General features: G+C 43.4%; 2 non-coding genes across 2 annotated transcripts; both read left to right on the forward strand.

Annotated features, from left to right (window-relative positions):
* The first annotated feature begins 13,744 nt into the window (after positions 1-13,744).
* On the forward strand, positions 13,745-13,838 carry LOC124650709. The gene has a single exon (XR_006987134.1). It is a non-coding gene; the product is annotated as a small nucleolar RNA R64/Z200 family (small nucleolar RNA).
* A 321-nt stretch (positions 13,839-14,159) lies between these two features.
* Positions 14,160-14,243, forward strand: LOC124650704. The gene has a single exon (XR_006987129.1). It is a non-coding gene; the product is annotated as a small nucleolar RNA Z199 (small nucleolar RNA).
* The last annotated feature ends 1,996 nt before the right edge of the window (positions 14,244-16,239 follow it).

A 16,239-nucleotide genomic window follows, 5' to 3' on the forward strand; every position in this document is an offset into this window, starting at 1 on the left:
TGAGAAGGCTAAAAGAAAAAATTATTCGTTAATAAGCGCAATACAAATAAATGAATGCATCTAGGGATCGATGAACACAGACTAATTGATACATAGATATACACCTCGCCGGAGTTTGTGATGGACACTTCATTGTCTTTTCTAACTTGTTCAGACTCAAGTCCCTCGCCGAAATCATTCAGAAAGTCTTGGTACTCGTTGTCATCTCCATCGTCGGGTTCCGGACCACAGGCACTCTCATAGATCAATTTCTTTACCGCTTCTTCCCCCTCCTCATCTCGGACGAAGGTGCCGTCCGCCATACCTCAATGTCACTGCAAAATTAAGAAAGCAATTATATTTCATTCATCATGTCATGATCATATAACAGATTGCTAGATGTGGCGGCGCCACGGCCACGGACTCGGCGTTCCCCCTCCTCCTCTCACTCTTCTCGACCCTAACACTACTCGGCGGCGCGCCCCTCATGCTCAAACGGTGTCATCCCGCTCGACACATCGAGTAACCCTAGATAGCCAATAAAATAGGATCAAAACTTATGCTCATATCCTAATTCTACTTCATGCCTAATTATACTTCCATTTAGTGAAGCTTGTGCAAAACCCTAAACCCTTTCACATAGGACATGCTCCATATAAATATTGTACCCTAAGCTGGTCTATCATAGATCACAAATATAAACCTAAGCCAGAAATACATTAGAACCTAAATTCCATTTAAGTGATAAGTGTTGATCAATATTAAATCCTACCTTTCTATCTTAGTGGCCAGATTTGTTAAGTATTACTTAACTCAAGTATTTATTTGGGAAAATGATGGACCTATGAGAGTCAAATAATTTGATTAGGAGTCTTAAATCAATGTGTTAAGAAAACCATATTAGTAACTTTAGAATAAACATAAACTAAATCCCTAAGTATTTAGAAATAACCATACACATAAAATCAAGAACCAATTCCATCCTCATTAAATAAAAACTATCTTGTGCCTCCCTCTCATATGGTTATAAAATGAGAACCTTACCTCTCCTTTTCTTTCAACAAAACCCTAAAACCAAAACTAACAAACAATAAAGTTATCTTGTTTTATCTCTTCCCACCTCTGAACTCAAAATTCAAATTTAGTTTGAACTGGTTTCAAATCATCTTTGCAAAACAGTTTTGAAAAAGAAAAGAGAAGCACAAGCTAGCAGCAGCCCGGCCAGCCCATTCTTCTGTCTTCTCTTTTCCCTCAGCCGAGCTAGCAGCAGCCCAACACGGTGGCGTTGGGCGTCGGGCTCCTCTGTCCACCACCGCACCACCCTCCCCACCGCGGCGTCGGGCTCCTATCGCAGGCGGAGAGCGGCCCCATGAACGCCGACGCGGAGCTCTCTGGAACGGCCGCCTCGCGATGCTCGGCATCGTCGCGCTCGCTGCCACGGAGTACCACACCGGCGTACCCTTCGTCGATGTCGCGCTCGCTGGCAGGGACATTTGACAGAACACCCTAAGGGCGTGGGCGTCCAGCGGGCGGCATGGCGAGGCGGCGTCGGCGTCTGGGCATCTGGGCGCGTCTGCGGCGAGGCGGCATCGGCGAGGCGGCGTCGGCAAGGCAGCATCGGCGAGGCGGCATCGGCGAGGCGTCGGCGTGCGCGTGAGCGGGGGAGGGAAAGAAAGCCGGGCCGGAGGACTTACCTGCGGCGCCGGGGAGCGGGCGGCAGCCGACGGCGAGGCTGCGACGGCGACGGCGAGGAGCGCGCGGGGTCTGTGCCTGGACGACGGCGACGGCGAGGAGCGTGCGGGGTCTGTGCCTGGACGACGGCGACGGCGAGGAGCGCGCGGGGTCTCTGTGGCCGGCGCGCAGAATTTGGAGGATTTGGGGGCATTTGGCCCGCGCCGCTAAGTCAAAACCTTGAGGAAGACCCTTTGGTACCGGTTGGTACCACCAACCGGTACGAAAGGCCTTTCGTACCGGTTGGTGATACCAACCAGTACCAAATGTATTTTTTTTGTTTTCTTTTTTTCTTTTGGTGTTTTCTTTTTTCTTTTGCTGTTTCTTTTCTATTTCTTATTTACTGTTTCTTTTTTCTTTCTTTTTCTTATTATTTTCTTTTATGTTTCTTTTCTTTTATATTTCTTTTATATTTCTTTTCTTTTCTATATATTTTTTATTTCTTTTTCTATTTCCGTTTGTTTTCTTTTCTATTTCTTTTCTATATCCTTTTTAATATTTCTTTTCTATTTCTTTTCTATTTTTTTCTATTTATTTTTTCTTTTCTGTTTCTACTTTCTTTTCTGTTTCTTTTTCTTTTCTTTTGTGTTTCTTTTCTTTTCTTTTTATTTTTTATTTCTATTTCTTTTCTTTTCTATTTGTTTTCTATTTCTTTTTCTTTTTCCGTTTGTTTTCTTTTCTATTTCTTTTCTATAACCTTTTTTATATTTCTTTTCTATTTCTTTTCTATATATTCTCTAATTCTTTTTCTATTTATTTTCTATATATTTTCTATTTCTATTCTTTACTCCCGCGACGACGCCGTCCGTGCGGGAAACTTTCCCGCCACGTACGACGTCGCGCGGGAAACTTTCCCGCCACGACGCCGCACGGGAGAAAAAAGGAGGGAAAGAAAGGGCGGCAATAAAATTTTATTACGATTGAACTCGAATTAAAAGTACATAGCTAAACTGAAAATTAAGATACATGGCTAGATTCGAATCTTGGAGTCATTCAGTCATAGTCGTGTCTAGCCCTATAAACATCGCCACTGTAGTCGTCGTAGTCGCCGTCATCATCGTCGCTGGCATCGGGGTCGCGGTAGTCAAACCTCGGCGGGTGAGCACGCGTGGGCTGGGACTGAGGGTAGCGCAGGCGGGGGCCACGGTAGGCCATGACGCCCTGGAGAGTCCGGCCGCGCCACCACAGCCGACGGCCGGCCTCGTTGAAGTTCGGAGGAGGCGGGCCGCCCTCCTCGTGCCTGGCAAGTGCCCTCTCACGCCGATTGATGAAGAAGCTTTCCCAAGTCGGGCTGTAGTCGGGATGCCACTGGGGATTCCTCCGCTGCTCGGCGTGAGCTCGAAGTAGTAGTGGTTTGTGATGGCCATCTCGCGCGCCACACCTAGAGGGACCGGAGGGACCGGTACGCCTCCGACGCTTAGCAACCAGCCGGTCGGGACGCCGTAGCCCGGCGGGCAGGGGTAGTTCGAGGCGCAAAGCGCCTCCGCCTCCGGGGGTTAGAGATACGATGGAAGCCATGGGAGAGAATGATGAGGTTTGCGAGATATGAGTCTAGATGTGATATGTAAATGGAGGCCAAGCCTACATATATATAGTGAAAAAATGGCGGGAAGACAGAGGCGGGAACCGGTGGAAAGCGTGGGAAGAAAATAGGCGGGAAGACAAAGGCAAACCTTTAGTACCGGTTGGTGGGTGCAACCGGTACTAAAGCTGTCGGCAGGATAATGACGCCCTGCTCGATGAGCTAAAGTATGTAGCGCACGACGCCCTGTCGGTGGGATAAGGACGCGTGGGTAACCTCTAGTACCGGTTGGTGGGTGCAACCGGTACTAAAGTTGTCGGCAGGATAATGACGCCCTGCTCGATGAGCTAAAGTGTGTAGCGCACGACGCCCTGTCGGTGGGATAAGGACGCGTGGGAAACATTTAGTACCGGCTGGTGGGTGCAACCGGTAGTAAAGCTGTCGGTAGGATAAGGACGCCCTGCTCGAACCGGTGCTAAAGATGGGGGGGGCTAAATCTGGGGGAGGCTTATCTGGTGTTTGCCTTATCTGGGGTGGTTTCATTTGGGGGGAGGGGATTATCTGGAGACACACACCGCTATATATAGCCCCTCCGGCGAGAGTAGAGAGAACAAAGAGAGAAGATGCAACAACCAAGAAGGAAAGAGCCTCTCCGGCGGAGTTTCTCGAAGATGTCTTAGATGGACGGCCGTCTTAGACATCTTCGGAAGCTCCGCCCGAGTAACTCTTCCCGCAGGCAAGCTAGGAGTCCCGCTCGCAAGCTGCTAGTATACACCCAACAAACAGAAGCTCCAGGGAGCTGGTATATAACCCGACGACGGCGACCTCGAAGGAAAGAGCCTCTCCGGCGGAGTTTCTCGAAGATGTCTTAGATGGACGGCCGTCTTAGACATCTTTGGAAGCTCCGCGCGAGTAACTCTTCCCGCAAGTCCCGCTCGGAAGCCTCGGAATTTTTTTCCTGCAAGCCAACCATCTCCATTGTTAATATCTTACATACAGTAACATCATTGCACAAAAGTGATTTCCATATTGAGATACACAAGTTATGATCCCTATATCTAGCTAGTCTTCTGAGTTTTCTTCGTCTGTTTCCCTTTCTTCGATTGCTGACGCAACCATGGACAATCTTCATTATTTAAGATGATGCTTGGGTCAATTTTTACCTTGAAGGGTGGAATATCATCAAACTTATTATAATCTTCTTGACATGTCTGTCTTGTCCTCTACTCCCACGATGTTTCTTTTTCCTGAAAGAACTATGTGCCGCTTTGGCTCAACGTATGATGTGTCCTCTTGCCTTTCTTTTCTTTTTTTCGGTTTGCTAGACATGTCCTTCACATAAAAAACCTGAGCCACCTCACTGGCTAGGACGAATGGTTCGGTGTCGTACCCTAGATTCTTGAGATCCACTGTAGTCATTCCGTACTGCGGGTCTACCTGTACCCCGTCTTTCAGAGTTGAACCATTTGCACCGGAACAAAGGGACCTTGAAATTAGGTCCATAGTCAAGTTCCCATATCTCCTCTATGTACCCATAATATGTGACCTTGTTCCCATTGTCATCTTTTGCATCAAAGCGGACACCACTGTTTTGGTTGGTGCTCTTTTTGTCTTGGGCGAACGTGTAAAATGTGTTCCCATTAATCTCGTACCCTTGAAAAGTCGATATAGTCGAAGATGGTTGCTTGGCCAACAAGTACAGCTGCTCGTCATCAGTGACATTCATGAGACGTGTTTGCAACCAACCGCTGAAAGTCTTCATGTGTTCTCCAGCAATCCAATCTTCACGTTGCTCCGGGTATTTAGAGCATAACATATCCTTGTGTTCCTCTTTGTACGGAGCCACCAAGATGGAATTAAGTAGAACTGTGTAGTGTGCTTGAGTGAAAGAATGTCCATCCATACACGTTCTTGATTTCTTTCCTAGCGTGCCTTTTCTACGCAGTCTCCCCTCATAGCGCGATTCAGGAACACCGATCGGCTTAAGGTCAGGAATAAAGTCAACGCAAAACTCAATGACCTCCTCTGTTCCATAGCCCTTGGAGATGCTTCCTTCTGGCCTAGCACGGTTATGAACGTACTTCTTTAAGACTCCCATGAATCTCTCAAAGGGGAACATGTTGTGTAGAAATACAGGACCGAGAACGCCAATCTCTTCGACCGGGTGAACTAGGAGATGTGTCATAATATTGAAGAAGGATGGTGGGAACACCAACTCGAAGCTGACTAGACATTGGACCACATCCTTCGTAAATTTTGTAGAGTAAGTGGATTGATCACCTTCTGAGAAATTGCATTGAGGAACGCACATAGCTTCACAATGGGTACTCGAACATTTTCCGGCAGAAGCCCCCTCAATGCAACCGAAGTAATTGTGTCATAATCACGTGGCAGTCATGAGACTTTAGGTTTTGAAACTTTTTCTCCGACATGTTTATTATTCCCTTTATATTCGACGAGAAGCCGGACGGGACCTTGATGCTACTCGGGACTTCAAAAAGATCTCCTTCTCCTCTTTGGTAAGAGCGTAGGCTGGCGGGACCTTGATACTTCTCTGGATTCAGGTTGTTTCCTTCGTGGATACTTTGCTGGTCCTGCCGTGCATCCGGTGTATCTTTTGTCTTCCCATACACGCCCAAGAAGTTTAGCAGGTTCACGCAAAGATTTTTCGTCACGTGCATCACGTCGATTGCAGAGTGAACCTCTAAGAATTTCCAGTAGGGTAGCTCCCAAAATATCGACTTCTTCTTCCACATGGGTACGTGTCCGTCAACATCATGCGGAACAGATTGTCCGCCGGGACCCTTTCCAAAGATCACTTTTAAATCCTTGACCATATCATATATAACTTCCCCGATGAGGGCGGGTAGGCTTCGTTCGGTTATCCGCCTCACCTCCGAAATGCTTTCCTCTCTTTCTTACGCGATGTTGTTTTGGAAGAAATCGACGATGCCCCGGGTACACATTCTTGTTTCCCAAATAATTACTGTCAGTCTCACCTAAACAGTGTGTGCATGCATTGTATCCCTTGTTTGACTGCCCTGAAATGTTACCAAGAGCAGGCCAATCATTGATGGTTACAAATAACAACGCTCGTAGGTTAAATTCCTTTTTGTTCGTGCTCATCCCACACAGGTACACCTTCGTCACGCCACAACTCTAAAAGTTCTTCAACCAATGGCCTCAGGTACACATCAATGTCGTTGCTGGGTTGCTTCGGGCCCTGGATGAGCACTGGCATCATAATGAACTTCCGCTTCATGCACAACCAAGGAGGAAGGTTATAGATACATAGAGTCACTGGCCAGGTGCTATGACTGGAGCTCTGCTTCCCGAAAGGATTAAAGCCATCTGTATTTAGACCAAATCTTAAGTTCCTTGCGTCATCTGAAAATGACTTGAACTCTCTGTCGATTTTTCTCCACTGCGACCCGTCAGCGGGATGTCTCAGGATCACATCTTTCTTATGGTCCTCTTTGTGCCATCGCAACAACTTGGCATGCTCTTTGTTCTGGAACAAACGTTTCAACCGTGGTATTATAGGAGCATACCACATCACCTTCGCAGGAACCCTCTTCCCGGGGGTGGACTCACCCTCAACATCGCCGGGTCATCTCGCCTGATCTTATATCTCAATGCACTACATACCGGGCATGCATTCAAATTCTCGTACTCCCCGCGGTAGAGGATGCGAGTCATTGATGCATGCATGTATCTTCTGCACCTCTAATCCTAGAGGGCAGACAACCTTCTTTGCTTCGTACGTGCTAGAGGGCAACACGTTCTCCCTGGAAGCATCTTCTTTATTATTTTCAGCAATTTTTCAAATCCCTTGTCGAAGTACCATTCTCCGCCTTCCATCGCAGCAATTCCAGCGTGGTACCCGGCTTTTTCTGACCATTTTCGCAATTTGGGTACAACAGTTTGTTGTGATCCTCTAACATTTTCTCCAACTTCAACCTCTCCTTTTCATTTCCGCAGTTCATCTTCGCATCAAGAATGGCCCGACCCAAATCGTCATCCGGATCATCAAAAATTGGCTCATCGAAAATGGGCTCTTCTTCAGCTTCGTCTTCCCCCATTCTACTATCACCGTGTTCAGTGAATAAGGGATAGTTGTCACTATCCTCTTCTTCTTTGTTGTCTTCCAATATAACCCCTCTTTCTCCGTGTTTGGTCCAACAATTATAGCTGGGCATGAAACCGTTCTCCAGCAGGTGGACGTGAAGGGTCTTCGAGGTAGAGTAATCCTTCATATTCTTACAGGAACTACATGGACAATACATGAAACCATTCGACCGCCTGTTTGCCTCAGCCACGTTGAGAAAATAATGCATGCCTTTAATGAACTCGGGATGGCACCGGTCACCGTACATCCATTGTCGACTCATCTGCATTTTATATGTATATCAAAAATCATTCGAGTACACAACATCGTGGATATATGAGTGACCAACTTAATTAATATTCAAGTTCATCACATAAAACTAAGTTTTTTTAAAAAAAGAAGAGGCTCACCGAGGTTGTACGGTGCCGGCTAGGGGACGACGCTGGCGATCGACGGCGGTGAGGACGGGGATGATACTAATTAAAACCTACAAAATATACCATAATTTCAGCTCAAATTGATTATAAAAAAAAGTAAAATCCCTAACTTAGGCATTTCATCAAACACCTTGCTAGCACTAGAAAAATAGTACGAGTTAAACTACCAAAGAAATGAGCTAAATTAGGAACGCCGGAAGAAAGGATGATATTGCTAACTCTTGGATAGATGGAGGTCGTTAATCTTGTTAAAATGGTGGAGAAAGAATGAAAATTTGTTGGAGTGTGAGAGGTGCAAAAGTTTTAGAAATGTGAGAGAGATGAAAATGAGAATGGATCGGGGCGGGGGAGGGGCGCGGTGAGCATATGAGGCACCCTTTAGTACCGGTTGCTAACACAAACCGGTACCAAAGGTCCAACCTTGGCCCCACCCTCACCTGCCATTCCGGCCGAAGACCTTTCGTACCGGTTCCTAACACGAACCGGTACGAAAGCTCGTAACGAACCGGTACGAATGCCTGAGCGTCCGAACCGGTACAAATGCCACCTTTAATACCGGTTCGTAAGGGAACCGGTATTAAAGTCTTAGATGGATGAGAGGTTTTCTACTAGTGATCTCGTACTTTTGCAGATTGTAGTAAAATCTGGTTTCTTATACCACTGGTGATTTGACATGTTTTAACTGTCATTTAAAAAGGTTTTTCCACGTTAATACTGTAATTTATATAGTTTTAAACAAATGTTGTCTTGACATTTTCTAGCCCGTGCTGGAGCACGGGTTAACTACTAGTATATTTTAAAAGAAATAGCATTATGTCCGCATAGCTAGAGAAAACTAGAATGCTTGATTCTTTTTTACCGCGACTACAAATTCAACCTTTTGTGTTGATCAAACTATTTTCTGCATGTAGTAGGAACGGTACGGAAGATCAAATGAGTGTTAGGTATGTTGTTTATTTTGTGAATGTACTCTGATACTATGATGTGCATTTCTCTTTTCATGTTTAACAAGTCCAATTCACAAGAAAGCTCTAGGCTCCTTGTTTGAAATATTAACTAGAAGGACCTTGCGCGCTTTGCTGCGCCGTTTCTTCTATTTACGTTTTGTTTTCCGGTTGACGTGTACATATTTGGCCATTATTTGACTTTTTTGATGGGTGCCGCATAGATTCTTCTATTGTTTTAGAGGAAGTGCCATGAAGATACTCTCAAGACGTATCTTCCAACCGAATGATCCATGTTATAATACCATCAATTTCTTGGCAGGAAAAATAACATTACCTTATAAAAATGAAGGTCTGATGAAAACAAAACAAAAAACGTCATAGAGAGATCAACAGATGGATGATTGCATGATGACTGGATGGGTTCCGCGGGTATTACTGATATTCATATATGAAATTGTAGTGTCTATCAGAATGCTATGTTATAGTACAGTCATTGGAACCTCACTCATGTGATCTGGAATGGAAGACTCAAAGGACAGACCAAGGGTTGATATGAAGGTGAATAGCTTCTCGAGAATTTATGAACAACACACAATTAAAATCAATAGTAGTGATATTAGTTAATTTAAAGGGACTAACTACTGGTGTTTTCGCACACAATCCCAAGTTTAACACCTAGCTCTTTTGACTCATGAAATAGTTGTGCCTAACTTATTCCATTTTCTGTCCTACAAATGAATCATAAATAAATAAACATGAAATAGGCCGGAGGAAGTATGGCAAGAGGGGAATGTCCAAATGACACATGCATACCAATAATAAAGGGGAATCTTTATCTGTCACAACACCAGCTTTGAACCCACAAAAAGTAAGGCCTGAATATCATCTTACAATCTGCAGCATAACTACAGCAATGGATACTGAGATATAACTAACATACTATTAATTTTTAAGCAGGGAGAGGATCTTCTCCTTCCCAAAGATATGGGGACATGCATACTGAGAGCAGTAAGCCAGTAAGTAATTCATCTGCTCAAGTTATATGTTCTAGGAATAAACTAATTTCCATTTGGATCTTTTTTAGGATACTATGTTTGAGACACGTATTAGTGCATGAAGACCAATGCATTTTCTTCACGATTGCCAAGGAAAACCACAATCATAGGTTGTTTCTCTCCAGATGTTACCGTGCACAGTAAACAGAAAACATAATACTTATCTCAGGTGAAGAATCCAAAACCTTATAAGGTAGCAGAGTACTTCAGAGAAATCAGGTTTTTCAACCAAAGCAAATAGCTTCATGAATTTGGTGTGCATCACTATTTGGAGTGGAAATATTATCATAAAGGTCAGAGTTGACTTATCTTATTAAAGTATGTCTTGTACTGACCTATTTACAATTATTTATCTGAAAGTTACACAGTTGATTTCCCGTACCAAACTATTTTTTAATTAATATCAAGATCAATAATCAGCAACAACTGTTTTAAAAGATTCTAGTTTCTTGATAGTATATAAACACGAATCTAGGGGACATCATTTAATGGAGGAATACTGAATGATCAAGAAGACTCTAAATTATATAGTGCCAATCCAGAAAATAAGAACATGCATGCAAAACAAAGGAAACCATGCCATTCAGATTTCAAAACGGATTTACATAACCATCCTTTTAGGACGATTCAGATTCAGGAAGAGGCAAGTTGCCAATATGTTCCCTCAACTTCCAAAATTAATGGTGAAAAAATACAGCACAAAAAAGAACTATGATAATCTGAAGTGAATAACCATACAGGTTCATACTAATGTCGGTTAACTATATATGAATAGCAATGATAAATTAAACCTTATTAAAATAGAACATTCTTTGTTTGGAGCACTAAAAATTTGATTTGCTCATGGTTTTGAAGATCTAATTCGAGAATTTCTCGTATTACAGCATTGGGATGTTCGATCAATTAAAATTAAAATGCATAGCAGAAACATGCCAATTGAGTAACAGCCTGCAAACATCACGCTGCCAAGTGAATTTAAGTGACACGAATGCAACAGAAAGTTGTACTATAGTCTCCATCGAGCATGCCATTAATTGGATCGTGCATATACAGATAACGGGACACAACCTGTTCTTATGCTATATTGCTATTGTGGTCTGCTCATTTTTCCTTGTTGTCAGATTAAACTAAACATCAAGTTTAATATGATCAACTTGTACTGAACAAAATTTCTGGAAGTGTGAGATACCGGCTCAATGGAAGCAGGCTTACCGTGTGAGAGCGTCGAACCATATCCACCTGGCTAGCACTTTTTTGCAGGTTCCGATATAGCAAGATGTGGAGGTTGGGGAACATCACTGACCTCATTGTGGATTGATCATGGCTGGATCGTGAAAGGAAAAGGTTGGGCTGCAGCCTCTCAGTCTCAGTTGGCGAGGACTCCAGATCAAGACAATGGATACATGCTGCACATGGACCGGTAGACAGCCTTAGAGCCTTGAAGGAACACCAATGGACGGCGGTCGACGTAGTTTGTACACGGCCGTATAGGCTCGACGGCCTTAAGCTCCATGCCACGTGGCGACCGCTGCCTACTTCAGAATCCCCAGCGCGGCAGGCCAACACCTATGCGGCATGGTTGGCGGTAGAGACTTAGAGATCAGGGATGTGGAAGATGCAGAACGGGGGAAGGGGGGAGAGCAAGGGCCGAGATACCTGCTACCGGCATGCCGGGGAGGGGGAAGCGAGCCGTCAGCTGCGGGAGTCCCTCCTAGGGTTAGAAACGCCGCCACACACGGTAGGGAAATTGGGGATGGAACCATCGGGAGTTCAGACACAAGTACAGACCAATACCCATTTTGCATCCCCTCCAAAGCGGTATCTCCACCGACGTACGGCCCAGCAAAAAACTCGCATGAGGCATTGAAGCGTAGCACCTCATCACGCCGCCAGGTAGGCCCAACCAGACGGCCACGTCCCGAGCAAGGAGAGGCGCGCGGAACCCTGGGAGCTTAGAGCTCTTAGGGATTTCCAAGAACTACCTTTGCTCTGTAGGTTTCGATCAGCACATGGCATCACGTTTTTATGTTTGCTTGCAGTAAACAAAGTTGTGTAACCTTATTATCTTGTAATTGCACGCAGGAGGAGATTTTGGTGGTGTCCTTAGTTCCCGCAAAGTTCCTATTGCCGGCTGCTGCGTCCTTTGTGAGGCCGCTTTGCTGCGGGACGGCACGACATCTAGTCTCCATCCTTGCGGTCTCCGCCAACATCCTCGCCGGAAATAAGGCCACGCCCGTCGAGGCCACCCAGCCGGTGAGACATCTCATCATTCGTCTTCAGCGCTTGTAACAGGACGCTCCACAGGTGTAGAAAGTAAGTTGGCGGCGCTAATTTACTAGTTCATGATTGGATTCTGCTAGTTGTCGTTTGTAGAATCATGTCTGCATGGCTTGGCCAGATTCGTCTGAGTAGAGGCTTACACAAAATTTGTGTGCGAGGTTGGATAGTAGTTCGGATGTGGATGCTTACCTAATGCAAGCGGCTAGATAGTTCTAGAAGAGAACTAAATACTACCTCCGTCCCAAGCAATAAGGCGTACGTGTATTTCGAGACGAACTTTGACCATAAAAATTGAGCAACAAAATCTTGATTATATTATATGTAATTAGTATCATTGGATTGGTATTGACAAACACTTTCTAATGATGCTAATTTCGTACAAACAATCTTTATATATCTTAATCAATTCTTGGTCAAACAAAGTTCAATAAAGAAAGTTGTGTAATCTTGTAATTGGAGGAGACATAAGTTCTAAACTACTGGTTATGTAAATAATCAGGTATAGCATTTGGCAAGCAAGTTCTCACACTTCTGTGGATTGTAAAATTGTTCGTTTTCTCATTCCATGGTGATTTGAGTGTTGTTCACTTTTCATATTTTAACAAGTACCAGTCAAGAAAGCTCCTAGAATCTGGAAATAACTTATCTAATGGGATCAAGGTCTTACTTACAGTAAACAAAGTTGTGTAACCTACTAGAACATAGAATTGAAGCTCCTAGAATCTGGAAATAACTTATCCAAGAACTAATTTTGTTGTGTAGGATTTTATCTGCCCATGGTATCACGTTTTTATGCGGCATTAAGATTTTTTTGTAATATTGTAATCTTGTAACTGAAGTTGTAGAAGATGGTGTCGGTGTCCTTCACCACCGCCAAGTTCTTGGCGATAGCAGCTGTGTCATCCGCGAGCCCTATCTGCCGCGCGCCGGCGCGCAACGTCTGGGCTCCCTAGCTCCTAGTGGTCACCGCCAGAAACAAGGTTGCGTCCTCTGATGTGTGCAGCCTGTGAGACTTCTCATCTCTTGTCTTCGGAGCATGTTGCAGGACAGCTACACAGGTGTAAGAAAAAGAACTGTCATGGCGTTGCTGTTTACTGCTCTCAATTGGATTCGGGATCTGTCATTTGTAGATCCAGGACTGCATGACTTGGTTCAAAATTTGTTTGAGTGGAGGCTGGCACCAACTTGTATGCAATGTTAGATAGTAGTTTGGATGTGAATGCTTACCATACCTAGCTAGTAGCATGTAGCTCCCTAACATGCTTTCCTCTGCTAATGATCATTCATGTGATAGTGTCTCTTGTTGTTGTTAAATTAGAGATCCAATGTTGCATTATATTAGAGGATATAGAAGTACTACACTACCGGTTATGTAAATATAATCAGGGTTAGCATTTGGCAATAAGGATTGACATAGTAATAAGGCTAAGAATATAGTCAGAGAAGTTTTTCAAGTCAATAATACTGATTAGTAAATATGGGCTGAAAACAGTGGTGGTTGTTCAAAGCGAGGTGTTAGTAGTTTATCTAGTTGTATTTTTCCGTTGTCTTGTCCTCTGTAGTTTATTGTAGGTATAGCTTGATATCCCGAGTGAAATGAATGATAACTACACATTGGTATGATTTTTTCAAATATATCCCACTGTCTCATTCTACCATTGGTCAACTTTGTGACCACAATTACAAAACTGCTATGATGAATCATGAAATCAACACCGCATGTCAGACCTAGATATGCCACTGTATTGATGAGAAGATATTTCATATTCTGAGCTAATTTTTTTGGTTTCATTGCTCAGTTTCTACATGCATGTTTTTGTTCATAAACAAAGAGTTATGTTCCTTTGGTGCTAGTGGGAGAATTGTGTAGGTGTTGTCTTAGTTTGTTCAATTGGTATCTACATTTTTTAATTATTGTCTACATGATTAGTTTACTTTGATGAAGAGTGGAGTTCCCCTTTTGTAACAACTGTTTCTTTTTGATTTATCAGAAAATTAGCTAAGGTTATAAATACACAAAACTTTTTAATCTTTTTATGAGTTTCTATGTTATCTAGATGGAATACATCTTTTGTTATTCAGGCATGATTAAATATGTGAGGGTCAAATGATTATGAATAAACTGCACCAATATGATGGAGCAATGCTCCTGTGATTCTTAGTATTTAAGTCCCTGATAATACCTCCACACATTTTCTGGTTGTCCATTTTATTAATTGAAAGTAACTCCACACATTTTCTGGTTGTCCATTTTATTAATTGAAAGTAACTCCACACATTTTCTGGGTGTCCATTTTATGTTCATGTAACTCCTACATTGTTAACATTTAAGACACATGTGGGCAGCGGCAGGTTCAGCTCCAATGACTTTCTCCACTTGGACGACACCGGGGACAAGAGCGGGCTATGGCGACTCGTAGTAAGGTGTGTCATGCTGCCTTTTTTTCATAACTTTGTGCTTTTTCGGTGCTGCCCGTGCAACCCAATATTCCGGCTTGATTCTCGTTGTTTTCTAGTTCCTTCCATACTCTTTTCCAGGTCCACTGGCATGTATCTAAAGTTCTGCTCATTTCTGCAGCATTAGGCCCTGGAGCACCACCTTTGCCTGACCTGCTTGCGCCGGCAGCAACTCGTGGTGACACTGGCTGCCATGACGGAAGCGGCAAGGCGCCCAAGCAGCCACAACTGACGAGGCACTGGAGATGGATGAACTCCTCAATGTGTTCAATATGCCTGTGTCGACCTCACACGTCATGGTAAGCTACCAATCTGTGGTCCTCTCCGCATCCATACCTAAAAAGGCAAGATTTTATTTCTTGCTCATTCTTGTGGAGAGAAGGAGAAGAGCCTCAATTCTATGTGCTCACGCGAAATTTTTGTATTTCCATGAGAATTTTTATTAATGATCTACCCAATGAGATTAATCAATTGGTGTTGTGCCCCAGTGCCCTGGTTTGTGTGAGATGGTGCCGCTGCTGGTGGATGAGGTGCTGGAGAACGTTCATCATGAAATGTATGCCTTCAGGGATGGTCAGATGTGTAAGCCTTGCATTTGCACTTGCTTTGGTCCATGAAAGAGTTGTTGTGTACATGGCTAATTGGTTGCACTCGCTTAGACTGTTCTTCCTTAGTTTGCTGAGGTTTCATGATGAATACATGATCTTTGTAATTTTCTGTCATTGGCAGCATTACTCCAGTTTGTCTGACTTCATTACATGCTAATCTGGTGTTGTTCATGTTGGTTCCACTTGCATATGTAACTATGTCATTGAGCTTACTATATAGAATAGTAAATATGATTTATTATTACTGCCTAAAATTCCGATTCTTCCTTGTGTGTCTGGTCACACTTCTTACCAAGATTTTTTTACTTGTTACCCGTGAACATTAGCACATTAAGCTTTCTAGCATGCAGTGTTTTATTAGTTCATATGCCATAATTTTCTCTTCAACAGGAGCTATGCACGCATGCATTTGAAAAAAGTCAACTGCCGTAGTAAGAAGTAAGTTCTCACAACAATCAGGTGAGCAGTTAGGTACCGAGAACTAGAACTAGCTTTACTTATATAAATTGAGGTTCAGGTCTAGGAGCTAGCTAAGCTAGCATTTCGTGCTCCATTTGATTTTTTCTTCACCTAGGCATAATCTCTAGCTAGCTATTTATCTACATAGATTAATTGAACCAGCAACCTGTTGTTGCTGCATGTACATTAAATGTGGCTAGTCAAGAAGCCTCACAACCGACTTCCTTGGAGCTAATCTAGTGGGATTCCTTGATTTAGTTGTTGACTTAATCAATGTCAATCTCAAATAGGATTATTATTTAATTTGGGCTAAACCTGGAGATTGAGTTCTTATTTAATATAAGCGGGTTTTTGTATTGCCATGTTTTGGATGTTTGCAGTTGTCGAAGATGATTTGGACTACTAGATCTATGTGGGTATTCTCTCTTATAATTCAACACAATTAATGATGCCTTATAAAGATTAATTATGTTAGTGATGAATTAATGCTTATGAAAAGATGAATTTCTATTCCAATTTTTTTTGGCTGAATTTGAAATTTATCCAGGGTTTGGAGCATGTATGTATACCGAACGAAGTTGTGGTCCAGGGTTGCAACGCTGAGGCACCGTTTTGCAGGTAGGTACTTGAGGGCATGAGCTAGACTTGTATCGATG

Source organism: Lolium rigidum, chromosome 4 (assembly GCF_022539505.1).
Source record: "Lolium rigidum isolate FL_2022 chromosome 4, APGP_CSIRO_Lrig_0.1, whole genome shotgun sequence".
In the NCBI taxonomy this organism is placed as follows: Eukaryota; Viridiplantae; Streptophyta; class Magnoliopsida; order Poales; family Poaceae; genus Lolium; species Lolium rigidum.